At 43.8% G+C, this 24,558-nt stretch overlaps 2 long non-coding RNA genes across 3 annotated transcripts in view; one reads left to right on the top strand and one right to left on the bottom strand.

Moving 5' to 3' along the window:
• Positions 1-24,558, bottom strand: part of LOC134957076 (uncharacterized) — a 398,476-nt gene that overhangs the window by 335,566 nt on the left and 38,352 nt on the right. The window contains exon 2 of one of the 2 annotated variants that reach the window (XR_010186436.1): positions 11,938-12,048. The exons of the other annotated variant lie outside the window; for it this stretch is intronic. This is a non-coding gene — a long non-coding RNA (uncharacterized LOC134957076). The remainder of the gene's footprint in view (positions 1-11,937; positions 12,049-24,558) is intronic. 2 annotated transcript variants of the gene reach the window in all.
• LOC134957075 (uncharacterized) lies at positions 3,110-3,569 on the top strand. Its single transcript, XR_010186435.1, has 2 exons — positions 3,110-3,237; positions 3,324-3,569. It is a non-coding gene; the product is annotated as an uncharacterized LOC134957075 (long non-coding RNA).

Raw genomic sequence — 24,558 nt, 5'->3', positions numbered from 1 at the left:
TTTTTATTTTATTTATTTGGTTTTATCGTTTCTCTACTGATCTCTTCCCTTTCCATTTTTGGATAGCCCGTCTCTTTCCAAGAGCCCTCCGTGTCGCCAGGCGGACACATCGCAAATTCACAACGGTGGATTATTATTATTTTTTTTTTTTCAACGCGGCCAGCAGGGGGCGCTGCGCGCGCGGACCCGCGTCCCGCTTACATTTGCCGGGCTTATATATTATTTATATGATTTCGGCCAAGTCCGCGGAGCTCGGGTGAGAAGGGCATTCGTCGGAAAAATCGCGGAGCCCAAAAACCGGGTCTGAGATCAGTTCAATCCAGAGGGAAGGTTGCCCAAGTCCGCGGAGCTCGGGTGAGAAGGGCATTCGTCGGAAAAATCGCGGAGCCCGAAAACCGGGTCTGAGATTAGTTCAATCCAGAGGGAAGGTTGCCCAAGTCCGCGGAGCTCGGGTGAGAAGGGCATTCGTCGGAAAAATCGCGGAGCCCGAAAACCGGGTCTGAGATCAGTTCAATCCAGAGGGAAGGTTGCCCAAGTCCGCGGAGCTCGGGTGAGAAGGGTATTCGTCGGAAAAATCGCGGAGCCCGAAAACCGGGTCTGAGATCAGTTCAATCCAGAGGGAAGGTTGCCCAAGTCCGCGGAGCTCGGGTGAGAAGGGCATTCGTCGGAAAAATCGCGGAGCCCGAAAACCGGGTCTGAGATCAGTTCAATCCAGAGGGAAGGTTGCCCAAGTCCGCGGAGCTCGGGTGAGAAGGGCATTCGTCGGAAAAATCGCGGAGCCCGAAAACCGGGTCTGATATTTCCTTCCTTGCCCATCGCAGCGCCCCCTGGTGGGCTGAATCCGGTACTACGATTTGTGGAAGTCTTGCCGATGAGTGGAGACTGGCACCTCTCGGTCCGGGACAGGCTTCCAGGAGCCTGGGGAAAATCGGAGCATGTGGCGCAAAAGTGTCGCGCGCGCCGCCCGACACGTGACTCTAGTAAGAACCACCTCTCCGGATGTGTAATAGGAAGCACGTGCCGGGGCCTGGGCCCTCGATTCCCAGAACCCTGTATTCACGGTGGGCGTGGTCAGACAGAAAGCGCGGGCTTGGTACGGTGTGTGCGCCACAAACTCCGGAAGTGCTGGGTCTGCTGGTCGCAGTGAGGCAATGTACGGAACCGACGGCAGTGACGAAGACTATCTCCCCGACTCGTCAGAGTTGAGCAGCTCGGATGATAGTGGAGGGGAGGAGACGTCTTTTCACGGCAGGAAGGTTCTGGAAGTGTCCGGGGCTTGCTCCGCGGAGGCCGAACCAAGTCTCCATCCGGCCCGCGCAGTGTCGGTCCAGGTACTTACCCGAAAAGCAGATGGTTCGATTGCATGTAACAAGAAAAATTTCTGCCTGTGGTGCGAGAGGCCATTCTCAAAAATTGCGAGACATGTTCAAGCTGTCCACCACAATGAGCATGAGGTTGCAAGGGCACTCAGCTTTCCGAAGCGCTCCAGGGAAAGGACAGTGCAGCTAGACCTGATTCGCACCCGGGGAAACTTTGCCCATAATGTCGGGGTTCTCCGCGAGGGCAGCGGAGTCCTCCTACCGTGCAAGCAGCCGAAAGAAGCAACGGCTCCCCAAGATTTCATGCACTGTGTAAAATGTAAAGGGCTATTCTCCAGGAAGCACCTGTGGCGCCATGTGAAGAGGTGCCCGCTCCGCAAAAGTGTCAGCCCCAAACCTGGAAGAACCAGGGTGCAGGGTCTCTTCACTTACGCCACACCGCTCCCGAAAGATGTTGGCACTGGCCTCTGGAAGTTGCTGAGCGGAATGAATTATGATGATGTGGTACCGGTAATCAAAGGGGACCGCTGGATTATGCAGTTCGGTCAGCACCTCTATAACCGTCTGGGGTCTGATGTCAGCAAGCATGATTACATCCGTCAGAAGCTCAGAGAGGTGGGGCGGCTTCTGCTGAAGGCGATGAAGGTCACACCGTTGCGGTGTATGGAAGATTTCATTTGCCCACAGAATTTCCTGCAAGTGGTGCATGCTGTGAGGAGCCTGGCCGGTTACGATGACCGCACCAATACATATAAAATACCCTCGTTGGCTCTGAAGGTGGGACACAGCTTGCAGAAGATTTCAGCTATGGTGGAGTGTCAGGCACTGATGGAGGGCAGTGCCCTGACAGAGGAGCGTGCCCGAAACTTTCGGAAAATTTATGAGGCGAGGTGGAGCGAGCTAATCTCCACTGCTGCCCTGAAGACACTTCGAGAGATAAAATGGAATGCACCGCTGCTTCTGCCCTTCACTGATGATGTTAAGCGCTTGAACCTGTACCTCCTTGACCGTCAGCGAGAGTACATCGATGAGTTGTCCGCCCACCCTTCCAAACAGCAGTGGTCCATGTTGGCCAAAGTTACCCTCACGCAGCTGATTCTCTTCAACCGCAGGAGAGAAGGTGAGGTTTCCAAGATGCTGCTCTCCTCCTTCGATTTACGGCACACAGCCGATTTGCAGGGTGATGTGGCCCAGGCCCTGTCAGAGCTGGAGAAGGCACTCTGTCGTCACTTCTCCCGTATTGAGATTCCTGGGAAAAGAGGCAGGAAAGTCCCTGTCCTGCTATCCCCAAGCATGCAGAAAGCGATGGAGCTCCTCATAGAGAAGCGGACAGAATGTGGTGTGACCCCACACAATATCTACATGTTTGCTAGGCCAACAGCCATGTCCCATTATAGGGGATCCGACTGCATACGTCTCTACGCCCGGGAGTGTGGGGCCAAGCACCCCGAAGCATTATCTTCCACCCGCCTACGGAAGCATGTGGCTACACTTTCCAGAGTCCTCAACCTGAGCGATACAGAGATGGATCAGCTTGCTGATTTCCTTGGACATGATATTCGGGTGCACCGGCATTATTACCGCCTCCCGGAGGGTACCCTTCAACTGGCCAAGTTGAGCAAGCTGTTTCTGGCTCTCGAGCAAGGGAGAATGGCTGAATTCCGGGGCCACAATCTGGAAGAGATCTCCATTGATCCAAACGGTAGGTATCACTTGACAGTGTGGCTCCAGGGACTGACTGTCTAAGTGGGCTGGTGTGATCGGTTTCCCTGTCCTTCTCTATCCACAGAGCCGATCCAGGTGGTGAGCGATGACTCTGGGGATGAGCCAGAGAGTCAGGATACTGAGGTTCCCATGGGGCACATGGGAAAAGAAGCTGGCAGCGTGGTGTCGGCGGTGGATGGAGGTGCAGCTAAAGGTGGGTGTGACTGTCCATTCCATTTGAGATGCGTCCATGACTGGTGGTGGCGTTGCGTGGTGACTGACCTTTCTTCTCCCGCACAGGTGACAGAAGGGGTACCAAGCGCAATCCGTGGACCCCAGCAGAAGTGAAAGCTGTTGAACGTCACATGATTCGGTTCATTCGCTCATTCAAGGTGCCGGGCAAGAATGACTGTGATGCGTGCCTAAGGGCAGAACGACAAGCGCTGAAGGCTCGGAACTGGCTCTCGGTTAAGTTTTACATTAAGAACCGAATTACTGCTGAAATGAGAAAGAACCTTTCCTGAATAAAATGTATCTGCTGCTGAATACACGTTTCCTCTATCTCTAATTAAACCCGAAAATAAATCAGTTATGTGGGGTGTCCTCATTAGGCCGGTATTCCTGAATAGGTCCCCATGAGGAAGGTTCCAGACATATGTCCCGATGAGGATAGAAAAACAAGTATGTGTGTGTGTGTGTGTGTGTACTGTTTTTATTTGGGTATTTTTTTGCAGTAGAACTACAGGTACCAGTGGGCCTGTTTCTTCCCCCGCAAGCTGGTACTTGTGGTTCTCAAAGTACCATCTTGCGGGGGAGGCTTGCTGGGACTTGTAGTTCTACTACAAAAAAACAATATTCTTTATTTTTACACTTGGCTATCAGCCCCCCATCCGCCGCCCTTGGATGGGGGGACAGCCTCAGGCTTCACCCCTGGCCCTTGGTTGGCTGGAGGGGGGAACCCCTTGATTTAAGGGGTTCCCACTCCTCCAGGGTACCCCGGCCAGGGGTGACTAGTTAGTGATTTAATGCCAGGGCCACAGGGACCAAGATAAAAGTGTCCCCCGGCTGTGGCATTATCTCTCTGACTAGTGGAGCCCGGTGCTGGTTCAAAAAATACGGGGGACCCCTACTGTTTTTGTCCCCCGTATTTGTTGCACCAGGACCAGGCGCAGAGCCCGGTGCTGGTTGTTTAAATATGGGGAAAACCCCTGTCAATTTTCCCCCATATTTTTTTCAACCAGGACCGGCTCAAAGAGCCCGAGGCTGGTTTTGCTTAGGAGGGGGGACCCCACGCAATTTTTTTTAAAGATTTTAAACACTTTCCCACCCCTTCCCACTGATAAACATGCATGGATCTCATGGATCCGTGCATGCCTATCAGAACACGGTAAAAAAAAAGCAGGTCTATTTTAAAACTGCTTTTTTTTTTTACGAATTGTATTTTTTCACGGCAGTGTTTGGCTATTGCCGGCAGTGTTTGTGAAATAGAATTTTTAGTAAATTACGAGTTCTATACCTAAACAGCCGCGTTTGACCGATGGTGTATTCATTCGCATTTTCCCGGAGATCTGCGCATGCGCTGTAGACTCTGGGCCAGTGTTAGAGTTCCCAGGGACCATAGTGAGCTAAGAGCTGCTGGCTAGAATGGAAGGGTCCCAGAACGAGCCTGCACACAGGCCTCCTCCTCTCTAGAAATGCCCCTGGCCTAAAGTCATACAGTACATGCATGTGTATCATCATGCCTAGGCTACTGCAATTGGGACTCTCAGCAACAGAACTGCACCGCTTGTGACAAACCTTTTTCAAGATTGGCTTACTGACGTATAAAGCCCTACATAACCAAGGACCAAGGTACAGAAAGTGGGTGTGGTATTGAAGATCTACATTCATTAGATCTACAGTCATTAGGTTGACTACATATGGTTGACATGGACAAAATATGGACATAGACAAAATGTCGATATATGAAACTGGAAAAAGTTGACATGGTCAATAGATGACATGACATTGGTTGACACAAATATGGTTGACGCACTTATTTTTGGGGTTAGTGTGGTAGTTTTGTCATCTGGGACCACCATTTGGAGAAACCCATTCCCTTGCTCCACTCCACTTCACATGCCACAAGGTTCCTAAAGGTTATGACTTGTGACATGTATAGTCAAGGAAATAACAAATCCAAAAACATGAAAATCAAAACAAAACACATGTTGACCATATGTTTGTCTACCATTGTAATGCTGACCACATAAACCTGTGAAACTTTGGAACCTGTTGACCTTTTCCAGTGTCAACCATTCATACTGTATGTTGACCTTTTATCCATGTCAATCTTGTGTCTGTTGACCATATGGGGATGACCTAATGACCGTCAATCTAATGTATGTCGACCTATAGACCTAGAATTTCCCTGAATTCAACTTGGGCTTTCAGCTTTGCGGCTCCGACTCTATGGAACTCACTTCCTCAAACAGTTTGGTCAAAACTTAGAAGTTAACGCAAGTGTTTCACTAATGTCCCTTTAGTTCATAAAAAAATATGGGTTTAGTATGAAATACCTATAATCAAAATCCCGACCGTCAAAATACCGACAACAATTGACCAACGGTAAAAAATCCAGACTAGGCCAAAATCCCAACAAGGTCAAAATACCGACATTTAAAATACCGAAAAGGTCTAACTACTGACAATTAAAATGTTGGCAGGTCAAAAAGTCGACATGGAAACTGTACAAGGTGTGCATGGCTCGCTGCGGTCGCCATGCTTCTGTCACGGTGCCTCAATGCTCTCTGAACATTAATATATTCCCCCTACAGGTCCACTGGGATGGTAAAGTACGAACAAGACAGTTTCAATGAAAAAATAATGAAAAACTCATGTCGACTATTTGACCTGTCGATATTTTAAATATCTGTATTTTGACCTTTGATGGGATTTTGACCTTGATGGGATTTTTACCATCAGTCAATGGTTGTCGGTATTTTGAGCGTTTGGATTTTAATTGTAGGCAAATTGACTGCATCCCAAGAAACACAATCCAAATGCTTTGTTCTATTTTCCGTTAAGCTTATTTTGTATTTTGTGTTGTAAATCTAACTGTAAAGCACTTTGAGTCCCATTGGGAGAAGAGTGGTAAATAAATAACACTATTATTATTATTATTATTATTATTATTATTAACAACGTTATTTTCCTTCTTCATCAATACATAGTTATTGCTGTCTTGAAAAGCGCATTGGTATTCCTCATCTTCTGATTGGCCAAACAGCTCGAATAGAATATTGCCAGCCATAACCCCATTCTAGTGTATTGTCTGTGGCTATCAGAACATCCACTTGATGAATCTTGCAGTTTCTCTTCTATAATAATGGAAAACCTGGATGATGATGTGTCCAATGGAGGTTTTAAAATGTTCAAGTTTTTAGTGTTTTTCGCAGGTTTTGCATTTAGAAAATTTGGCAATTTCAGAACCGCAGGAAAATTGCCAGAAAACTAGAGGTTTTAAAAAAGAATCTTTAGTAAATTTTCCTCTTTTTATTCACATCTTCATTCAGTTAACTCCCAGTGTCTAAATGTTTTGTGCATAAGCGTAAACACATTGCCTATTAGATGCTTTTTTCTGCATTGGTTTGAAGTAGTTAAAATTCCTTTTGTGTCATTGATTTTATTTTGTTTATTGTTCAATGAATTCTGAAAATGTAAAGATCAGAGTTTTGTGTGAAAAACACGAATAGTATTGATTTTAATTTCACTCAAAGGTGCCGTGGGATTTTCCCAGAAACTACTTAACCATATGCCTAGAACTGTGAGACTCCATCGTTGGCACCATTTACTGCAGGGGTGATTCAGACCTGATCGTATATGTGCTAAATTTATCACATCTACGATCAGCTTGACATGCGGGGACGCCCAGCACAGGGCTAGTCCACCCCGCATGTCAGGCCCTACCCCGTCGTACAAGGACAAATGCATTGCACAGTGGCGATGCTTTTGTACTGTAGGAGTAGCTCCGACCCAGCGCAGTTCCTGTGCGCTGGTAGGGAGCTACTCATCGCTGCCCAGGTCGCAGCGGCTGCGTGTGATGTGACGCAGCCGCCGCGGCCCGCCCCCCCCTCCCCCGACGGTCTGGGCACGCCTGCGTTGCCTGGACCGTACCGCTAAACAGCGGCCAAACGCCACCAGCCCGCCCCCTCCCGCCTCTGCCTGTCAATCAGGAAGAGGCGATCGCAGGGCTAGGACAGCCGTCGGCTGTCTTCCATGTGCCGGCACACTGCGGCAACAGCGCATGCGCACTTCAGACCTGATCGCTCCCCATCTCTTCAGCTTAAACGCTCTCCTCTGCTGAAGACTGTGCACAGTGTCTTTGCACCGTACTTTAAAGTGATTGCACAGATGGTACAACTAATCTGTGAAAGGAAATACAGTAACATTACCAGTTTCCTGTATCCAGTCCATATATCTGTTCGCGATTCAGTATTTTTGGCAGGCGGACGGGATTCCGGCTATCCATATCCCGACAGCAGCATCCCACCTGCTAGAATGCCATCAACAAGGCGAGCGCTAAGACTCCCCTTGTGGGCTTGCTGCGCTTGACACCCTACACTCGCTACATAATCTATTCCAACTCTGGGGTGCAGAACCCCAGGAACCCCAGGGCAGTTATTAATCCTTCTGGTCTTTTAATTACACTTTCACCAGTATATTACATTTTGTATATAGATTTTGCTTTCCTTTTATTAACACGTACTAACACTTTACCGTCTCGCATTGTGCTGCCCTGGGGTAGCTGGCCTTTGCCGGTTTGTGGGGTTCTGCACCCCCAGGCCCAGACCTAGAGTTAAGGACCACCAGCATCAGAGGAGCCTTGTCGGGGCCTGGTGGCTTTTTCATATATTTGCAAATGTATGTAACTAAGACCTCTGGATTTCTATTTATATATATATATATATATATATATATATAAAACACAATGGTATCCTTATCTTGCGCCTAAATGGAAGCAGCACTATGATAGATATCAATAACATACAAGATAAAAACACAATTTCCCAGGTGCGCTAGGTAAAGCGTATTTACGATGGTTCTTCCAATAATGTTTCCGTAGGTACGGATTGTATACTGGAGAAAGCTTATATCTGGGGACCTGTAACAAACACCCCTCACCAAATAGTCACCCGAACAAGAGGCCCAAGGCCAATTAGTACAAAATTAGTTTAATAACACACATTTGAACAAGTAGATGACACACATAGTTCATCTTGTAATGTTTACATAAAATTTGTCTAAAATTATGCCAGTAAGATACAACCAGTATGTTTGATATACAATGATAACTCTAGATACTCCCCCACCTTTTGCAAGGTGTGAGCTCAAGAGGGAGTATCTTCACAGACTGAGTTGATAGCTTTTGACTGACTGACCCTCAGGATGCGACCAGTCAGATAAACTGTGTTAGCAGCGACAGGGAAGAGAAACTTCCCTCCGCTGCTGCTGGCATAGGGACCGGAAGCTCCCTCTGCCCCCCCGCACCCTCCCCCTGAGCGGGATGTACTAAGCGGAAAATGCGGTAAACCCCGTTTACCGCATTTTCCTGATGTACTATCCCCCGGCCGCCAGGTCAGCGCCGCGGCTGGGTTCGCCAGCTTTAGCTGGCGATAGTCCATAGAAGCCTATGGGCTTCTCTCCGCGGCGCTGTGTGAGGGATCTGATCGGATCCCTCCCAGCATGCCCTGCGGCCGCCCCCGTAACCCCGTGCATGTGCAGACTGACTTCTGGGGCCGAATCCCGGAAGTCAGGCTGCCGCTGTGCATCGCGGAGGACAGCTCTTATCGGTAGAGCTGTCCTCCGCAATGCTGATCGCATATGTTAGTACATATGCGATCAGCATCGTGGCGCAGGGCGGCGATGGGCGGCGATGTACATTAGTACATCCCGTCCACTGTGTCTGCCGTGCTGCCAATCATTGCTGATCGGTCAGCATGGCAGGATGCAGTGCTGCAGACAATAGCAGCCGCTGGTAAAGGTAAAACAACCCCCCCAGATCCCCCATGTGTACCTGGCAGCTCTCCGAGACCTAAAAATTTATGTTGTATTGTTCTGATGCTCATGATGTTCCCGATCAATGGCCCTCATTCCGAGTTGATCGGTCGCAAGGCGAATTTAGCAGAGTTACACACGCTAAGCCTACGCCTACTGGGAGTGTATCTTAGCTTCTTAAAATTGCGACCGATGTAATCGCAATATTGCGATTACAAACTACTTAGCAGTTTCTGAGTAACTTCAACCTTACTCTGCCTGTGCGATCAGTTCAGTGCTTGTCGTTCCTGGTTTGACGTCACAAACACACCCAGCGTTCGCTCAGACACTCCCCCGTTTCTCCAGCCACTCCTGTGTTTTTTCCGGAAACTGTAGCGTTTTCATCCACACGCCCATAAAACGCCGTGTTTCCGCCCAGTAACACCCATTTCCTGTCAATCACATTACGATCGCCGGAGCGATGAAAAAGCCGTGAGTAAAAATACTATCTTCATTGTTAAATTACTTGGCGCAGTCGCAGTGCGAATATTGCGCATGCGTACTAAGCGGATTTTCATTGCGATGCGATGAAAAATACCGAGCGAACGACTCGGAATGAGGGCCAATGTTTCGATTATTGGGAGGGAAGTGCGTGTGTGTGGGGGGGCTTTTTTTTTTGTAACTAAAATAATTTTGGATAGGGTTAAATTCATGTTCTTCACCTAATTCACTCATTAAAAAAAACGACAATTTCGGAGCGGTTTTTGGGGAAATAAATCGTCAGTTAAGTGGTTAAAACGCTGCTTACACATAACACCCCAGTTGAAGCACAGCTTACACATAATGCCCCAGTAGTAGCGCTGCTTACACATGACGACCCCAGTAGTAGCGCTGCTTACACATAATGACCCCAGTAGTAGCGCAGCTTACACATAATAAACCCAGCAGTAGCGCAGCTTACACATAATGCCCCCAGCAGTAGTGCAGCTTACACATAATGCCCCAGTAGTAGCGCAAGTTACACATAACGCCTTAGTAGTAGCGCAGCTTACATGATACGCCCCAGTAGTAGCGCCACTTACTCGTAACGCTCCAGTAGTAGCGCAGCTTACACGTAACACCCCCAGTAGTAGGGCCACTTACACGTAACGCCCCAGTAGTAGCGCAGCTTACACGTAATGCCCCTAGTAGTAGCATCACTTACACGTAATGTCCCAGTAGTACCGCTGTTTACACATAACGAACCCAGTAGTAGCGCAGCTTACACATAACGCCCCAGTAGTAACGCCGCTTACATGTAATGCCCCAGTAGTAGAGCCACTTACATGTAGCACCCCAGTAGTATCGCAGCTTACACGTAACGCTCCAGTAGTAGCGCAGCTTACACGTAATGACCCAGTAGTAGCGCCACTTACACGTAATGCAACAGTAGTAGCGCAGCTTACACGTAACACCCCAGTAGTAGCGCAGCTTACATGTAATGACCCAGTAGTAGTACCACTTACACGTAACGCCCCAGTAGTATCGCAGCTTACATGTAACGCCCCAGTAGTAGCGCAGCTTACACGTAACGTCCCAGTAGTAGCGCAGCTTACATGTAACGCCCACAGAAGTGCAGTTTATTCATATTCCTCCTCCTCCACCTCACACATACACAAATACACACATATACATACACACACACACACACACACACACACACACACACACACACACACAAACACACTTTCTCTCCCTGGCTGGATCTGGATTCTGGAGCAGCATGTCCTCCTCTGTGGCATTGCACTCTACTGGTCCCCTGTAGCTCTGCCCCCTCCATCTATGTAGCTCTGCTCCCTCTGCCCATGTAGCTCTGGCCCCTTTTTGACAGATCATTCACTGCCACAGAAGGGGGAGAGGAGGCTTTAAGCTGCCGGCGCCGCTGCCTGTCATGCAGTGACAGGCACAGAAATCAGCAGCAGAAGGAGGCCAGACGCAGCAGCGGGGATGCAGAGCAGGGAGAGTGCCTCTATAGCCTGGCACCTACCTGCCCTGCATCCCTTTGTTGAGTGGGTAGCGCCGAGCCTGCGCATGCACATTGGACAACAACGGGCATCACTGGTCAGCGACAAGATGGTGCGAAAATTTGAATTGCATGGGCGTTCGCAATGTGATTAACAGGAAGAGGCCATTTGTGGGTGGCAACTGACTGTTTACTGGGAGTGTCCGGAAAGCCACAGGCGTTCCCAAGCGTTTTCAGGGAGGGTGTCTGACGTCAGCTCTGGCCCCAATCAGCCTGTTCTCATCGCACTGAAGGAGTAAGTCCTGGGCTGCGCACCGACTGCACACAGTGGATTTTTGCCGCTCGGCGTATACATGGGATCGCACACTTGCACAGCGAATATACACTGCCTCTGGAGGCGGCGACTAACTGATCGCAGGACAGCAAAGTTAGCAGCCCAGCGACTAGGTCTGAATCACCCCCTTAGTACGGCACCCATGTAGTCCTATGGGCATACGCAAGTCCTGGCTTCCCGCTAATACAGCAGGCTGCAGGACAGATGAGAGTGGCTACATCTGTACATCTGTTTAAAAGTCAAATTTACTGAATTACAGTATACCAGACAAAAAAATCCTGCAGAAATGATGAATTGGTCAATGACTTCTTAACTTACCGAGGCTGTTTGAATATAAAACCTTGTTTGCGCCTCGACTGATAAAAGTAAACATTGTATATATGATTTTTTTTCCCTAACAGCAGCCTGAGGACAGAAAATAACTACAGTCAGCTGTTTGTTTCATTTCAATGCATTTAATAACTGTGCTATAAAGATCAGATCCTAGGAGATTGTTATTAAACAAATTTATCTGTGGTCTGACTGCACAATGACTGGCACAAATAATTTTACACAAGACTTACTTTGCTTTCCAGTCTTGGCTACGTTATTTCTTCCGAGTCTTTTTCGTCTCAGATTGATAAAGGATTGAAGATTTTCAAATTACTTTATCTTGCTTGAGGCCTAAATACAGACTTGGAAAAAAAACCAATACTTATTTGTTTTACTTCAAATGAATATCTTTTTGGGAACTATAAGTTTCATTCAATTTTGGGAAAATGAGTTGTAAAAAACGACTTTGTCGACTGTTCCATCTATTTATTAAAGGTGCTCTTGTAGTCAGGGCCGGTGCTAGGGTGTTTGGCGCCACTGTTGCCTTATAGGTAATTGTCTGCACTTAGTATAATATTAGGGCAATGGATATTGTCTGAATCAAAATATAATTCATTATAAATAGGCGATGTTACCATAGTGGACAGTATACTGGATATATATAGTAAGGAATAGATATGAAATAAGTTTGAATGTATGAGGTAATGTTTAGCTGATTTAAGAGATTAGGTTTGTGTATGTGTTTATATAGATATACTGTATATTTGTGTTTTACAGCAAGATGGTAAAAAATAGTGTAGGGAACAGGTTTATTCTGCTCTAGTCATAAATAAGGCCAGAGAGGTTACAGTAAGATCAAGAGTCATTGTAGAGAAAAGGTATTAGGCCATAAATGATAATAGGTATGTGACAGAGCTCTGTTGGTCATTGGAATTCACAGGTGTGCTTACAGTAGATCAGAATCTACTGGTTTGTCTATTGTCCAGTGAAGGTTAAAAGCTAGGGAGTATAAATTAACTACTATGAAAAGAGATCACATCCATTGATAAAACATTGTGTAACCGACCCCAGGAAAACTTGTCAATACAACAGAACTTTGGATGAAAAGACATTCCAGATTTTACAATACTATACTTGCTTAAGGCAGTGTGGACACCACACTTTTATGACACCATGCCTCCGTGAACAGGACACGACAGCCCAGTTCAATGTTTGTTTTATTACACCTTGGAATCTGACAAACCTATAATTACCTATTCCATTGGAAACTATGAGAATATGATAGTTTGAATTGGTAAAATATGAGATAAAAGGACCAGACTTGTAGTTAGGAGTTAGAAGGAAGAGGGAGAGGGAGAAGAAGAAGGAGAAGGAAGGAAGTCAGTCAGGAGGAGAAGTCATGGAGAACATGCAGAAGGAATGATTCTTGGGATGGCAATCTTTAACTTGCAAGTATAAATATGATAATAATTGAAACTGTTTGTGAAACTTATGTCATGTTGTTTTATGTTATGTAACGAAGGAAACATAGCATAGCTTAATATAATTATAATTAGTATATATATCACTACTGTGTATATCTTATTCTGTACGATTTGATCTGCCTGTAAATAAAGAATCATATAAAAAGAGCGGTAATATTCAAGCTTGAACTCTCTTTAAGGAATCTTAACTTCATAATTTCATGTCATATGTATATATAAGGACTGCATATATTTATCAGCCAATTAATTTGTAAGCCTGACATAATATATTTGCAGATATATATGATAATGCATATTAATTGAAATATATCCATATATTAAATACCATATATGATATATTAAATATTAATAGTCATAAATATGATTCCATAAAGCAATATTGGCGACCACGAATTGGACTTGTTATTACTGAATCTGATTATCTGATTTATAATATTTATGAGGAGTAGCAAATGCTATAAGCTGGCTACCAAATCTGCAGAATCACGGTGGGGATGTATCTATGAAAATTTATTACCATTGTGTAATGTCAATTTTGTATTCTGTATAACCTAGGATAAATGTGTTAGTGCAATATACGTTATTTTAACTAACATAATATCTATTAGGAAGCAGCACCAAAGGCTATAAGCCTGCTGGCAAAATACAAGATCACAGTGGAATAGGTTACAAATGAGAATAAAGAATTTAAAGGCCTAGAATAGAAAATGTGCACAGTGGAAAAGAGTATTTCCAAATAAATGTATAAATGTACCAGGTATTAGAGTTTAACCTTAAGACACCGGTCAATCTTAAGGAGAGGATACCTTCAGTACTAAAAACAAAGAATATATAAATTTAGCATTAAAATGTTAAAAATGCAAAAGTTTTCTGTAGCATTTAGAAAAATGCGCAGAACTGCGGCTCTAGAAGCCAAACAGAAATGTAAAGAAGAATCAGGTTCACGTCTTCGTAAGGCGTGCCTGACCATTAATGCAAAAATGCATTCGTTATTTAAGTCCCTTAAACAGAAAAATAAACAGAAAAAGTTTGGGGCAGAAGCGAAAAGCCTGACAGTTTGTAATCAAATTGTCAAGATCTCTGATGAAGAGATAACATCCAGCAAGCAAGCTGAGATAGAAACACCAAACAGGAATAGTGTTGAGGTATGTGAAACTCTGTACACAGAGTCTACAGGAGTCAGAAATGACTTAATCAGTCAAGATCCTAAAATTAAGGAAGGTTACATGTTGCAGGACTGCATCAATGTGCAGCGCATGGAGTCTGCTATGGTCACACAGACCACCAGCAGAACAGCCTCTGTGGTAAAGGAAGAAAGTAGCAATGTGCCGGATGTGTCTATCATCAGACAGCACATTAATGTAAAGGAGGTAGCAGCAATAGGAGATGTCCCCTACACTGTGTCTAGTAAGGGGGAAGATCATTGTAACTCAGATTATGAGTATTCTGCTGAATACACTCTCAGAGTTCCCAATGTAAATGAAGAATTTGTTATGCCCTTAGGCAAAGGTGAATTGTCAGCAGATTTAAACACTGATAGCAGCAGTACAGTGCACACAGGGGTGGGGAAGTTCCCCATGGTGAAAACTCCCATGGCAACCAGAGTTGCAAACCTTGAAATGTATTCACCTGGAAACATGTTTAAAGGGAAAATCCATGAAATTAATTCAGGAATGCATGTTTACAAACAAAGTTCCCAAACTTATGTAACCCCCACAGAGCACTCAGAGACTTCTAGTGATGGTGCAAATGTTTGCATGCTCTCAGAGAGACCACATGCAGAGTGTCATTCTGCAAACCACACACCAATTAACAATGACAAAAAGGATCACCAGGATGAAAATGTTTTTATGCCCTGGTGCCATAACCATTTTATTACAGGTGTGGAAAGACAGAAAGCCCTGGGACCTGCAATACATATTTGGCAAAGTTTAACAAGTTTCTCTCCCCACAAAAGTAGGTTTTTTTCAGAAGCTCCAAGATTCTTCCAAACTAAGGAGCCACACCAAGCAGCAAACGCTATGGTTAAAGACAGTCTGGGACCAGGCTGCATCACAAGGGAGTATGGTCACAAGTGAATACGGTAGTATCATTCCTTTACTTGTTAGATCCAATGAAGCCATTGTTTGCTTTGATGTTCAAACAGCCACAGTTTCCAAATTAAACCTGCATCATATCTGCAGCGACAATTGTGCTGTCATTGACACACAATGTGACAGGAAAGATTGGCACAGGCCAGAAACAATTGTTTGTTTGTTATTCAATCGTTAAAAGACACATTTGTAAATTCTGTACCTGATAACATGCAGCAGATAGGACAGAATGCATAGCAAGCTATGTTAAATCACTGTATAAATATCTGTGATAGTCATTGTATGTATTTTTGTTTGATTCATAGTAATCCTGGCAACCTGTATACAGAATGGTGCAAGACTCCAAAAAGACTCCAATTTACAAGGGAAAAGGTCTTCATTAACCCTTTCATCGCTGCTATCCAGCAAAATCTACATAGCATCCCTAAAGACTGATATATGGACAAATCCTCAAGGAGTTTTCTAGTTTCACAAGAAAGGGGAATGTTTTCATTAACCTTTTCATCACAAGTAATCATTACTTGTCTTTCAAACTACATGTACACTCCCAAAACAGTGTACAGCACATCTCATCACTGTGATTATACAGAACTGTCTCATCCCTTCATATACCTTAATCACATATATGTAAACATTTGTCTGATATATATATATATATTATGTAATTGTATTATATACCTTGTAAATATTTTATGTTTTTTTAATATTACACAGTAGATACTACCTATGCTTCCTTCGTAAAAGCTTCAAAAGTAATTAAATATCTAATACAGGATGGTATACCACGTTATAACAAATTGGGCCGAGATTATTAAGTGGGATGAATAATTCTCTTAATAAAGACTGTCACAAGTCTAAGATAATTATTTGTAGCATAACAGGGTCACTGTATATGCACATGGCTGCATATAAAATAATATTGGATGGAATTAGATATATTTAAAGCCATTCCTAAATGATATTTAATATCTGTTTGAAGCAAAATTATATTCATTTATTGTATTGATAGGATGTTACTATATACACATCAAAAGCATTTTAAATAATTATTAGTCAAAATATAGGTAGGATAGAAAACGCCTTTATATGGGTTAAACTGGTATAAGTTTATGTAAGATTGAGATGTATAAATAGGTACAAGGTAGAATAAGGAGATTTAAGACTGCATGGTAATTTATTCAGTGAGGAAATACAGAACAGAGTAGGTGTACTACTCACAGCCATTTGTGGTACTATTGCCCGAAGACAATTAAGACCTACTATTAACAAGCAAGGAAAGAAAGAAAGAAAGAAAAAAAAAAAAAAGACTGTTTCATATATGCCTGTTCTATTCAAAATCACAACCTGTTTGTGCAAAAGCAATATGGACACTGGTCACAACTGCGGCATTGGATAAACGCAAAGGAAACAGAACTGCTAAAGACTGTATAAAGACTATTACTATTACTGAGGGTCGTCACAAGTACTGAATGTTCAAGACACAGCACTCGACGTACACAGCCCTCTGCCTCAAACAGCGAAATGGCAAGCAAAGGAGCAGCTGCTACGAAGAATTCTACTTCTAGTAATGGTGCAAATGTTGCAAACGCAAGGCCATAATGCAAACGCAAGGCATCTCCAATTGCAAGCAAACCACGCAGATGACAGTCTTATCCCAGTAAATTGCTACATACAAGAACAGCAAAAATGTCCAAACGTACTGATCCAGATACAGAAAAAAGGTCTACAATTGGGCTATGGTATTCCAAATGTCTGTAGAAATTAGTTTTCCTCATGAATACTGAATAAAAACCTCAGTTTTGTCTGCTTTAGTTAAAAGTAGAATAAGGTTAGGTAAGCTAAGAATTTTTAGAGATTTTTAAAATCATAATGGTTATTATTATTACACTTATGGTATATATTATGGTTACAACGAAAGTTATGTTTGAAGGAATATTTTGAAATGTATTTGGAAGCAATTACGCTAGTTTAATGTGTGGCCAATCAAAAGAATTTCTCATGGCCACAAGGGGGCGACTGTTGCCTTATAGGTAATTGTCTGCACTTAGTATAATATTAGGGCAATGGATATTGTCTGAATCAAAATATAATTCATTATAAATAGGCGATGTTACCATAGTGGACAGTATACTGGATATATATAGTAAGGAATAGATATGAAATAAGTTTGAATGTATGAGGTAATGTTTAGCTGATTTAAGAGATTAGGTTTGTGTATGTGTTTATATAGATATACTGTATATTTGTGTTTTACAGCAAGATGGTAAAAAATAGTGTAGGGAACAGGTTTATTCTGCTCTAGTCATAAATAAGGCCAGAGAGGTTACAGTAAGATCAAGAGTCATTGTAGAGAAAAGGTATTAGGCCATAAATGATAATAGGTATGTGACAGAGCTCTGTTGGTCATTGGAATTCACAGGTGTGCTTACAGTAGATCAGAATCTACTGGTTTGTCTATTGTCCAGTGAAGGTTAAAAGCTAGGGAGTATAAATTAACTACTATGAAAAGAGATCACATCCATTGATAAAACATTGTGTAACCGACCCCAGGAAAACTTGTCAATACAACAGAACTTTGGATGAAAAGACATTCCAGATTTTACAATACTATACTTGCTTAAGGCAGTGTGGACACCACACTTTTATGACACCATGCCTCCGTGAACAGGACACGACAGCCCAGTTCAATGTTTGTTTTATTACACCTTGGAATCTGACAAACCTATAATTACCTATTCCATTGGAAACTATGAGAATATGATAGTTTGAATTGGTAAAATATGAGATAAAAGGACCAGACTTGTAGTTAGGAGTTAGAAGGAAGAGGGAGAGGGAGAAGAAGAAGGAGAAGGAAGGAAGTCAGTCAGGAGGAGAAGTCATGGAGAACATGCAGAAGGAATGATTCTTGGGATGGCAATCTTTAACTTGCAAGTATAAATATGATAATAATTGAAACTGTTTGTGAAACTTATGTCATGTTGTTTTATGTTATGTAACGAAGGAAACATAGCATAGCTTAATATAATTATAATTAGTATATATATCACTACTGTGTATATCTTATTCTGTACGATTTGATCTGCCTGTAAATAAAGAATCATATAAAAAGAGCGGTAATATTCAAGCTTGAACTCTCTTTAAGGAATCTTAACTTCATAATTTCATGTCATATGTATATATAAGGACTGCATATATTTATCAGCCAATTAATTTGTAAGCCTGACATAATATATTTGCAGATATATATGATAATGCATATTAATTGAAATATATCCATATATTAAATACCATATATGATATATTAAATATTAATAGTCATAAATATGATTCCATAAATCAATACCTCCCTGCAAACTATAAATTTGCGCCCTCTCCCGCAGTAATACATGGAGGAGAAGCGGTATCAGCGCACATATGTGCTGATACAACTTCCCTCCTATAGCAACGCCTCATACATTTACCCCACTGTATTATACTCTGCTCACTTCATCCATCATGGTATTTGAAAAGTTACCTCTATTTGTGCACCATCTATTCACCATCATCCTTTCATGTGCATATACAGATGTAGCCATGCTCATCGTTGTTCTTTGTGGCAGCGAAGGCGTGGCAAGTGTGCCCGTATCTATGGGCACGTGCTTGCATGCATTAAAACCTATGGAGCAAACGCCAGCTGCAACCAGTCGCAGCTAGGTGCATTTGCATTACGCTGCGATGCGTATGCCCGTGCGTACGCATTGCGGCTTAGATGAGCGTGGCTACGTCTGTAGGTGCCGACACAACAGGACAGAACGTGGTCACAAAACAACACATTAGTGTGCTGTCTTATTTTTATTCATGTCCATAATTGCCCCATATATATATATATATATATATATATATATATACACACACACACACACACTGTATATGTGTGTGTGTGTGTGTGTGTGTGTGTGTGTGTCTGTGTGTGTGTGTGTGTGTGTGTGTGTGTGTGTGTGTGTGTGTGTGTGTGTGTGTGTGTGTGTGTGTGTGTGTGTGTGTTTTTTATCATCTCCAGTTTTTAACATTTTATATGCGCAGGGAAAAATAGACACTCACACATTATATATAAATCTTGTAAAAGATAAAAATTATGATACACTTGCAGCAGGAGTATTTAGGAGCAATTGCTGACAAGGATTTTGAAGAGTTAAACTCACTATTATGTTGTGTAGTGATTCTTGTCGGCTGCCCTGAACTCAGTCGAGGTCCCGTGCACTGGAGCAACATGAAGAGGGGGAGGGCTCAGAAACCCGAGTCACAACAGTGCAGAGAACGGGTTCCTTGCCTCCCAGCAGAAGCAGGAACAGAAAGTAACAGCTGAAGTACGTCTCACAGCCCGTGCGGACTGCGCAGAAACCCTTCCTGATGCTGAGAGGTGGAAGTGACGGGAGATCAGTGGGTGGGGTGGAGCTTAACTCCGCTGGCGCCGCTGCTCATTGTCCGCAATAGCGCACAGCGTGAGCGCACTCAGCGCACATTAGCAGGGTATAGCAGCAGAGCGATGAGAGCGCCTCTCCTGCCCGGCGCCTACCTGCTTTGCAGACTCTGCTGAGCGGGTAGCGCCGGGCCTGCTTGAATGAATGAATTAAATTAAATTAAAAGTCCAATGAATTAAAAAAATATATATATTTTTAACAATTTACTTTAGTTGTTTCACAAAACATATGTTTCATAGAAATATGTGCTTTGTAACATGACAGCAGGGCCGTGACTAGGTGTGTGCGGAGTGTGCTCCACACATAACGCTGCAGGGTAGGGGGCGCTTTTGGAAGCCATTGTCAGTTATGAATTATCTAATTACTTTCACTTGCAGCTTCCACCCTTTTTGAAGCCCAGCATCTGATGACCGCCCCTGTCTCCTATCTCCACCCCTTTTGTCGCTAATATCTATACAGCATTCATGGACTTGACTTGATAGCTCTTTGTTGTTCAATTGCACTGATGTGCCCATAATTCGAACCAGTTACCTATGACATTGCAGTCAGACACTCTGTGTGTGTTGCTGCAAGGTATAGGATGGGTGGCTGCACACTACAGCGATCGGCTCGATTATGGTGCTGTTTTTTCTTTTCTTTTTTTTACAGGTACCTTCATATAGTTAGAAATCTCATCGTTTTTATGCAGGATCAAGTGGCTCGGTGGGAGGGGTGTTTGGCTGGGATGCTGCAGCTTGTGGGTTTGGGTTCTGGGTGTGTCAGTGGGGTATTGTGGCTGAATGGCAGCAAACTCTCGAGTTGAGTGCATGAATGTGGTATTGCAGTGTTCTATAAATGTGTGTGTACAATATATGTGTATAGATATATATATATATAATATATATATATATATATATATAACGTATATATTATGTATATGCAGTGTCGGACTGGGCATGTAGGGCCCACCAGGGGAATACAGTGGTAGGGGCCCATGTTTAGGGGTGTGGCAAGTCACTGGTGGGGGGGTGCCCAGCGGCCACATTGGTTTGCCTAACGATTTTGCAATTGTTTGTCCCCTAGATAAATATGTACAGTACAGTAAATACTGTAGTTCATGCATGATTATGCACTACATTCGTAACTGTACAGTCCAGAATCTGATCCCTAGAGGAGGGGGTGGGGCCCCACCCAGTAGGGCCCACCGGTGGTTTCCCCTGTACCCCTGTGGGCCAGTCCAACCCTGTGTATATGTGGGGAGGGGCATCATAGCATGGGCTTTCTCTGGGATTAATTTTGTTATGCCCCTTCCACGCAAGGCATGCGCCTTATTAGGGATGGCCATCGGTGGGTTATCCATCGATGGTACCGTCGGTGGATAACTTTGATGGTGGGAAACCATCTGAATGGGAACCATCAATGTTTTTGCCCTTCGATGGTCACCATTAAGTTAGTATAGAACTAGATGTGGGCCAATCAGAGTCTGGGTGTGTGGCTTCATGGGTGTCAGGGGGTGGAGCTATGCTCCATATCCCTGACACCCTAGAGAAAAAGAATACAAAAATATTTGATAGCTCTTTACCATCGACGGTGGGAAACCATCTGATTCCCCGCATCGATGGTAAAAGTAGTTACCATCGGTCATAGACCACCAATGATTTCAAATCATCGATGGTCGATGGCCATCCCTATGCCTTATGTCCCTATTGCACAAATAAGGGGGGAGGGCAATTATCTTTCTGGCACAGGGCACCAAAAAGTCTAGTTACAGCTCTGCATGATAGTTAGAAGTGATTGGTTGCTATAGGCAACTTCTCCACCTTACTGTATCTCCCCCCGAAGGTTTGATTCTGCACTTGTGCCCAATACTCTTATAAAGTGGAATGTGACCACTTGTCCCTTATTCAGAGTAATGACCCAATACGCAAACTGAGCAATGGCATATTTTCTCTCACATGACTGCAGCAGCGATACATCTCTCAGGGTGGGATGTATCAAGTTTCACACGAAAATTGTGATACACCCCAACCTCTTTCGCCTGCATACTGTTATCCGATCGCCGGTATTCAGGTACAGTTACATGCAGGGACAGCTCTTCCAATAAGAGCTGTCCATTGTGAAGAGAGGACTTCTGGGTTTTTGACCCAGGAGTCCTATAGTGTGTGCGCAGCCATCGGCCTGCAAATGCACAGGTGTGGCACAGAAGACCTACAGTATGGTACATATGGTCGATATGCATTAGGTCGACAGGGTCAAAAGGTTGATGGGAAAATGGTAGACAGTAGAAAGGGTCGACAGGCACAAAAGGTCGACAGGGTCAAAAGGTCTACATGGAACACAAAAGTCAACACAAGTTTTTGAGTGTTTTTGGGGGTGTCATTTTCTATGTTTCATCATATGCGACCACAATTAGTGCAAACATCTGCCCTCCTGGGCTCCCTTCACTCGCTACCAGGTAACTATTCCTAGTCGTAGTCTACATGGATGGTCAATCAAGCAAAAGTTTTAAAAATATGTAAACACAAAAAAACTTATGTCCACCATATGTGTGTCAGCCATTGTCATGTCTAACATTTGAACCTGTTAACCTTTAGCACTATCTATCTTTTACCTTATGCATGTTGACATATTTCTATCTAGACACTGTCGACCTTTCATCCGGATACCCATATACACACCGGCAGGTGACAGGAAGTGATCCCTCTCCGGGAGGAAGCGGAAACCCATTTTACTGGATTATTTCTGATCTGTGTATCCCGCTCTTCAGGTAGTCACTAGAACGCACTATTCCCAAGTGCAGTTATACTCCGTTACACAAAGGAAGTGTAACCACAGTTACACTGAAACTAATATGATCCTGTTCACATTGTTCTTATTCTTTTTCTTTTATGCTGTTTTTCAGATTACAATTTTTATTCTTATCTGAGCCCACTCATATGGCTGACGTACAGTGAGGGACGCGAAAGGTTTCTACAGTCAAAGAGAGATTATTCCATAATTACCCGTGGGTGTATTCAGCCAATGAGATGCAAAATGTTTATTAAATGTATACAATGAAAGATTGCTGTTCATCTGACAAGTAAGGAGCGGCATACCGATCAAAAGGAAACAGATGTTAAAGTGCTATACTGTACGAACCAGCCTGACGTTACAGCTAACAAGCACAGCAAGTACAGAATATCTGGAGCCTCCATTTACTGCAGCCGTGTGATTGGACTAATCATATATTGTTATATTAACAAGCAGACAGATAATTGTGATTTTACTTTTCTTAAATAACCAGATACTTTCCTCCGGTTGGCTATAAATTAGCATATTATAATATAAATTTATATGTCACATATAAATGTCACAGTATGCAAATACAATCCCGATCAGAGACCAAGGGAGGGATGAGTAGTCTAATTCATTATAGCAATCTAAAAAAAAGAAATCAGTGTGACAATCTCCAGGCCCAGGGGCCCATATTTATCAAGCCTTGGAGAGTGATAAATTGCACGGTGATAAAGTACCAACCAATCAGCTGCTAACTGTCATTTTTTAAACACAGCCTGTAACATGGCAATTAGGAGCTGGTAGGTTGGCACTTTATCACCGTGCTATTTATCACTCTCCAAGGATTGATAAATATGGGCCAGTGTGCAAATATGGAACAGCTCCCTGCAGCATAAACAGCCACCTGCAATATCCCACCACCACTTAGCTGAGTGCTGCAGCCTGCAGAGCATCTATAGGACACTCAGATACAGTCCTGGTATCTGGGTGGCATTAGGTCATCCACTTTGTTACCTGAATTTCCCACTGTTCCTCCCCTTTCTGTTATTTTGTCACCAATATTAGTATTTTTGTGGCAGAGAACGGCAGTTCTGTAGCCATCTTGCTGCATTTTTTTAGATGCACTCTCCTTCACTACACTGAGGGTCTTACTCAAGGTTGATTGCAAAACAACATTGTAGGGCTGCCAAACCCGGGATCGGCGGGATCCGAGGATTCAAGACAAAAATCATTCGGGATTCAATCCCGGGATTGGAAGCTCCAATCCCGGGGATTGAGGGATCAGGGGCGTAGCTTGAGCTTGAGCTCCAGGTGCCGTCTGGGACAGAAGGCGTAATTTCTCTAACACAGAGCTAGGAGCCAGGACTCGGGGTAGGAGGAGAAATGACTGGAAGAGAGGGAAGGGGTGGCCACCACACTGCCTGCATGTTTCATGTCACTGATTCCAGTGCAGAGAGTACAGTGCAGTGTGGTTTGGTGTGTTGTTAGGGAAGAGGGAAGGTTTGGAGGCTTGTCAGAAGAACCTTCCTGGCTTTCAGGTATTTGCATTCAGTGATCTAGAACATGCAGGCAGTGTGGTGGCCACCCCTTCCCTTTCCTCAGTCCTTTCCTTCTACCCACGAAGGTCAATCACATAGAAGCTCCGCCCCTCCAGGCTAGAACAAGGAGCTGCTCTGCTGTTGCCCTCTTGGTAAGAATTAATGTGTGTATACTAGAGATGTGCACCGGAAATTTTTCGGGTTTTGGGTTTGGATTCGGTTCCGCGGCTGTGTTTTGGATTCGGACGTGTTTTGGCAAAACCTCCCTTAACATTTTTTGTCGGATTCGGGTGTGTTTTGGATTCGGGTGTTTTTCTTCAAAAACCCCTCAAAAACAGTTTAAATCATAGAATTTGGGGGTAATTTTGATCCTATAGTATTATTATTATTATTAACCTCAATAACCATAATTTACACTCATTTCCGGTCTATTCTGAACACCTCACACCTCACAATATTATTTTTAGTCCTAAAATTTGCACCAAGGTCGCTGGATGACTAAGCTAAGCAACACAAGTGGCCGGCACAAAAACCTGGCCCATC

Source organism: Pseudophryne corroboree, chromosome 9 (assembly GCF_028390025.1).
Source record: "Pseudophryne corroboree isolate aPseCor3 chromosome 9, aPseCor3.hap2, whole genome shotgun sequence".
NCBI classification, from domain to species: domain Eukaryota; kingdom Metazoa; phylum Chordata; class Amphibia; order Anura; family Myobatrachidae; genus Pseudophryne; species Pseudophryne corroboree.
Note: the sequence above shows the minus strand (reverse complement) of the source record. Positions and strands in the feature narration are given on the sequence as shown.